General features: G+C 45.9%; 1 pseudogene; it reads left to right on the forward strand.

The window, feature by feature from the left end:
* Positions 1-3,108: 3,108 nt before the first annotated feature.
* LOC148143215 (uncharacterized) lies at positions 3,109-3,824 on the forward strand (annotated as a pseudogene).
* The last annotated feature ends 2,045 nt before the right edge of the window (positions 3,825-5,869 follow it).

The following is a 5,869-nucleotide window of genomic DNA, read 5'->3' on the forward strand; positions in this document are numbered from 1 at the left end:
AGATCCCTCCAAACCTTCCTGTTCATAAACACATCCAGATGCCGTTTGATTATTGTAATTGTACCAGCCTCCACCACTTCCTCTGGGAGCTCATTCAATCCACGCACCACCTGCTGCGTAAAATAGTTGCCCTTTAGGTCCCTTTTAGTCCTTTCCCCTCTCACCCTAATATAAATCAATTGCTGATTTTTCTGAACAGGCTCAGTGGCTGGCACTGCTGCCTTATAGCGCTGGGGACCCGGGTTTGATCCCAGTCTCGGGCAACTGTCTGAGTGGAGTTTGCACCTTCTCCCCATGTCTGCGTGGGATTCCTTTGGTGCTCCGGTTTCTTCCCACAATCCAAAGATGTGCAGGTTTGGAGAGGGCACTTGTGGGGAATTAACTTTCACACTTTTTTTCTACTCCTTAGGTCCCTTTTAAATCTTTCCCCTCTCACCTTCAACCTATACCCTCCAGTTTGGGAATCCCCTACCCTGAGGAAAGGATGAGTCAAATAAAATGCAAAAGGAATAAAATGGGGGGGGGGGGGTGAGCAGAAAGGAGATGCATTGTTTAAATGGTGATATATTGGGATGTGGAGAAAGTGAGGACTACAAATGTTGGAGATCAGAGTCAAAAAGTGTGGTGCTCGAAAAGCACAGCAGATGAGGCAGCATCCGAGGAGCAGGAGAGTCAGCGTTACAGGCACGAGCCCTTCATCAGGAATGTGTATAAAGGGGCCTCAGCGTCCTTCCATACCAGTTAATGCCTGTTGTGAGGTAGGTGCAGCAAGCAATGAGCAAAGCAGGTGTTATCTTAGCAAGAGGAATTGAGTTCAGAAGTGGGGATGTCTTCCTGCAGTTATGGGATCATTGAATATATTCAAGGCTGAGTTCATCTGATTTTGGAACAACAACGAAGTGGATGTTTATGGGGGAAGGCAAGGAAATGGTTTTCAGACCATTGCAGAACAATTACCGAGTCAAACAGCACAGAAACAGTCCCTTCAGTCCAACTACTCCATGCGATGTTCTCAAACTAATCTAATCTGCCAGTGTTTGGCCTATATCCCTCAGTCACAAAGCTGGTCCTTTTTACTAAAAGCTGGTCCTTTTACTAAAAGCTGGTCCTTCTTCTCAAGGATGCTGTGTCCTTGGTTTTTTTTCAGAGGGGTGGTTAAAAAAAACCCGGGCTCCGAAGTGACTGGTTTAGTACAGAGATGAAAAACAGTATTGGGAGGCATTTTTGGTGAAATGTGAACAGATGAGACTTGAGGCCAAAGCTTTTATGTTTTATGTTTTAGAAGTGACCAGGGGTATCTCATGTTTAGGGGATCTATTTAAAGATGGGGTCCTGATGTCTTTTGAACAGCTGCGTCAGAAATTCGGATTACCAAATGGAGACCTCTTTTGATACTTCCAAATTCGAGATTATATACAGAAGAAGACCACGTTATTAGATAGTCTTTATAAATCAGATAGAGAATGTAGTGTCCTACGACCAGTGGGGGAATCTTCCGTCAGTACTATTTATCATTTACTACATGATGAAGTATCGGGAGATATGGATAATCTGCTTAAAACATGGGATCAGGATTTGGGACTAGAAATCTCTATAGAAACGTGGAATGATATTTGGGAAAATGCTAGAAGAATTGCTATCTGTAACAGAACCCAGGCTATCCAGCTGAAGATACTTCATAGGGCCCATATAGCACCGTTTCGATTGGCAAAATTTAAGGCAGGAGCATCTCCAATGTGTCCTCAATGCAAAATAGAGGTGGGCACTCTTATACATTGCCTATGGACCTGTCATAAGATCCGTAGATATTGGACTAAAGTAGCAAGTACCCTGACAGAAATTTTAGGAACGGAAATTAAAGTGGACCCTGTATCTCTCCTCTTGGGCTTTTTGAACCTTCCCTCCCTGGACACCTACGGGAAGAGACTATTTTCTATTCTTTCTTTCGTGCAAGGAAAAATATTTTGGTGAACTGGGCGGCTGAGGGCCACCCTGGACTTTCAAATTGGCACAGATTAATTATGGAATGTATTCCCCTTGACTTCCTTACAAATATGGTGCACCGAAATACCGAATTATTTTATAAAATATGGCAGCCCTTTTTGAATTACACAAATACAGATATTTTGGCTATCCTAACAAGGGCTTTTATTTAATTGAGATTACAAACCTGGCTGGTCCGGGGCCCCTCGGGGGAGGAATCCCGCACGAATACGGGTTTTATTACATCTGATGTTAACACATTCCGAGCGTGTAAGAGACTTAAATATACACTCTGGTTAGTTGTAGGTTAGATTAGTAGATAGTTGAGTTTTGTTTGTTTTTTCTTCTTCTTTTTCGTTTTTTTTGTTAAATTTTGACTATTGTATATTTGAGTTAATTGTATATCAATGTTTATATCTGAGAGTTTTGTTTATTTTTGTAAACTTGTTAAAATGTTAAATTTCTAATAAAAATATCTATAAAAAAAACCGGACTGGCAGTGATGACTTTTGTAATCTTTTCTTACAGACTATCTGAAGACAGAAGTTTCAAGTCAACAGATAAAGAGTTTATGTCCAAAATGTTGATTCTCCTGCTTCTCTGATGCTGCTTGCCTTGCTGCCCTTTTCCAGCGATGCAGTTTTTGACTCTGACTCTCCAGCGTCACCAATCCTCACTTTAACATCAATGTCTGATAGTTACTCAATCCATCAGGACCGCAACAATTTTTAACTATGATTCTGTGAGAAGGAGCAAAGCTTTCTTTTTGGTCCCTGTTTGAGTACGGGGGCACTGGTTGAAAGACCCTACTGTTGCAGCGCACTGAGTGTGGAGCCTGAAACAACTCTACTGCCTGGAAAGAAGAATTCATGGCAGGGTTGTACACGTGTGTGTGCAGCTGAAGCTTCGGCCATGGAGAAACCCGAGGAAACACGCCCTGTTGAGAAACCATGGAGTTGTGGCGACTGCGGGAAGGGCTTCCATGTCCCACCTGTCCTGGCGGCTCATCAGTGCAATCACACTGGGAAGAGGCCGTTCTCCTGCCCCAAGCGGGCAAAGGGCTTTACTTGCTCCTGTGTCCTGCTGGCCCACCAGCATATAAACACTCGTGAGAGGAAGTTTTACTGCTCCATGTGCAGGAAAGGATTCACTTGGGTGGACAACCTCCAGACCCACCAGCGATTCCACGCTATGGAGAGGCTCTTTAGTTGCCATGAGTGCGGGAAAGCCTTCAGCAATTCCTCCAATCTGCTGACGCACCGGCGGGTCCACACGGGGGAGAGGCCATTCAGCTGCCCTGAATGCGGGAAGGCCTTCAGCGATTCCTCCAACCTGCTGAGGCACCGGCGGGTCCACACGGGGGAGAGGCCCTTCAGCTGCCCAGAGTGTGGGAAGGCCTTCAGCAATTCCTCCTCCCTGCTGGTCCATCAGCGGGTCCACACGGGGGAGCCGCCCTTTGGCTGCCCAGAGTGCGGGAAGGCCTTCAGCAATTCCTCTGACCTGTTGTCCCACCAGCGGGTCCACACCAGGGAAAGGCCATTCAGCTGCCCCGAGTGCGGGAAGGGGTTCACCCACTCCTCCAAACTGCTGGCCCATCAATGGGTCCACACCGGGGGGAGGCCGTTTGCCTGCCCCGACTGCGGGCGGAGGTTCACATTGTCCTGCAACTTGCGGAGGCACCAGTGCATCCAACAATCAGATTCCACCAGTGACGCTGCAGTGGGTCACCCCCAGGGCTGAACCTCCTGCCCATTCTGACAGTGGGTGCAGCGAGCTTTTGTGTTTTGTGCTGGACTCACCCCCACCAAGCCCACCTACGTGGCTCAGGGGTGGCAAGGTGACTCTGTGGTTAGTACCACTGCCTCACGATGCTGACCTGGGTTCAATTCCACCCTTGGGGAGACAGTCTGTGTGTAGCTTTCACATTGCACGCCCCACGTCTGTATGGGTTACCTCTGAGTGCTCTGGTTTCCTTCCAGTGGTCTAAAGGTGTGCAGGTTAGGATGAATTGGCCCATCTAAATTGTCCCATAGTGTTCAGGGATGTGTCGGTGTGGTGCATTAGTTGGGGTAAATGTAGAGGAATAGAGATAGGGGAATGGCTGGGTTACTCTGCGGAGGGCCAGTGTGGACTTGTTGGGCGAAAGGACCTGTTTCCATACTGTAGGGAATCTAATCTTTAAAAAAAAGAATTCCTCCAAGCAATCTTGATAAAATATGCCGAGTTGGACAAAGTATCCCATCAAGTTTGAGTTGAAGAAGTCAGAAGTGACACAACACCATGTTACAGTGCAACAAGTTTATTTGAAATCACAAGCTTTAGGAGCATTGCTCTTTCATGAGTGCTGCTCCTTCATCACTTCATCTGGTGTCGTGTGACTTCTGACCTTGTCCACCCCAATTCAACACCAGCACCTCCGCATCAGAGTTGACGAATGAGATTGGATTTTATTCGGCCTGATTGTGAGATGTTCCATTTGGAAACTCAAAACTGTCTGACCAACAAAGAGATGCAAATCATAGAGTCCTACAGCAGGAGACAGGCCCTTCGGCCCAACATGGTCCACACTGACCAAACTGTCCATCAACACTAAGCCCATTTCCCTGCAGTTGGCCCATTTCCTACCATACCTTTCCTATCCACGTATTTGCCCAAATGCCTTTTAAATGTTGTTAATGTACCCACCTCAACCACTTCCGCTGGCATCTCATTCCATATGTGTACCACCGTCTGCGTGAAAAGAAATGTTGCCCCTCACATTCCCTTTTATTCTTTTTCCTCTAACCTTAAACTGATGCCCTCTAGCCCTCACTTCCCCAACCCCGTGCATTCACCCTCTCATGATCTCTTCACTTCTCTAAGGGCCTCTCTCAGACTCTTAATCCTCTAAATAAAAATATCTTAGCTTGTCCAACCTCTCCCTTTTACACAGACCCTTGAATCCTGGTAACATCCTTGGAAATGTCTTCAGCACTCTTCCAAGTTGAATAACATATTTGTTACAGACACTGCCCTGTCTACCTGTTTTGTTGGAAATATAGGACCTAATCCAAACTGGATAATCTGGCTGATGGGGCAGGAAACCACTTCCTTTCTTGAGAGACAAGTCTCCTGGAGAGAACTGGCTGGCTGACTGATCTACTGACCCTCAGTGTCCCACTGCCCTCAGTTATCTGGAGGGGTGTCCACACATTTGCCTAAGGTGGTGCTTGAAACCTTTATCATCTTTGGGATGGATCCCCATTCATTCCGTGCTATGGAGTCATGCAGCCTGGAAACAGACCCTTCAGACCAACCAGTCCATGATCCCCAACTAAACTAGTGCCACCCATCTGCTCCTGGCCTGTATCCAGTATGTTAATACTTTTGTTCATTTGTTCACCGTGAGAGTTGGATAAATAAATTGCTGATTGTTGATTTCAAAGTGTTGGGGATTTATTCTTATCACTAGAGCAGGTTACACCACTTTTCATGCTAATTTTACAGATTATTGGGTGACACGCTCCTCTGGGTGTTTCTGTTTGAGATAGGTGTGGCTGTCAGCCTTTGCTTTATAAAAGTATTGACGTAATGTCGTGCTGAATGCAATGGAGTCAACATGAATCCCAGCCTTTCACTGTGGTTGTGGGTGAATCGTCTTAATTTGGCTCTTAACTCAGAAACTACACACAATTAACTGCTGAAACAATGACTAACACTTTATTGTATGTAGCAACCAAAAATAAAACTCCTCAAGTTTTCATTGGAGAAAAGAAGGTTTAGGGGTGATTTGATAGAGGTGTACAAGATGATTAGAGGTTTAGATAGGGTTGACCATGAGAACCTTTTTCCACGTATGGAGTCAACTAATATGAGGGGGCATAGCTTTAAATTAAGGGGTGGTCGG

The sequence above is a fragment of the Chiloscyllium plagiosum genome, unplaced genomic scaffold (genome assembly GCF_037043375.1).
Source record: "Chiloscyllium plagiosum isolate Xiang-an unplaced genomic scaffold, Cpla_swu_hap1 HiC_scaffold_27, whole genome shotgun sequence".
Lineage (NCBI taxonomy): Eukaryota > Metazoa > Chordata > Chondrichthyes > Orectolobiformes > Hemiscylliidae > Chiloscyllium > Chiloscyllium plagiosum.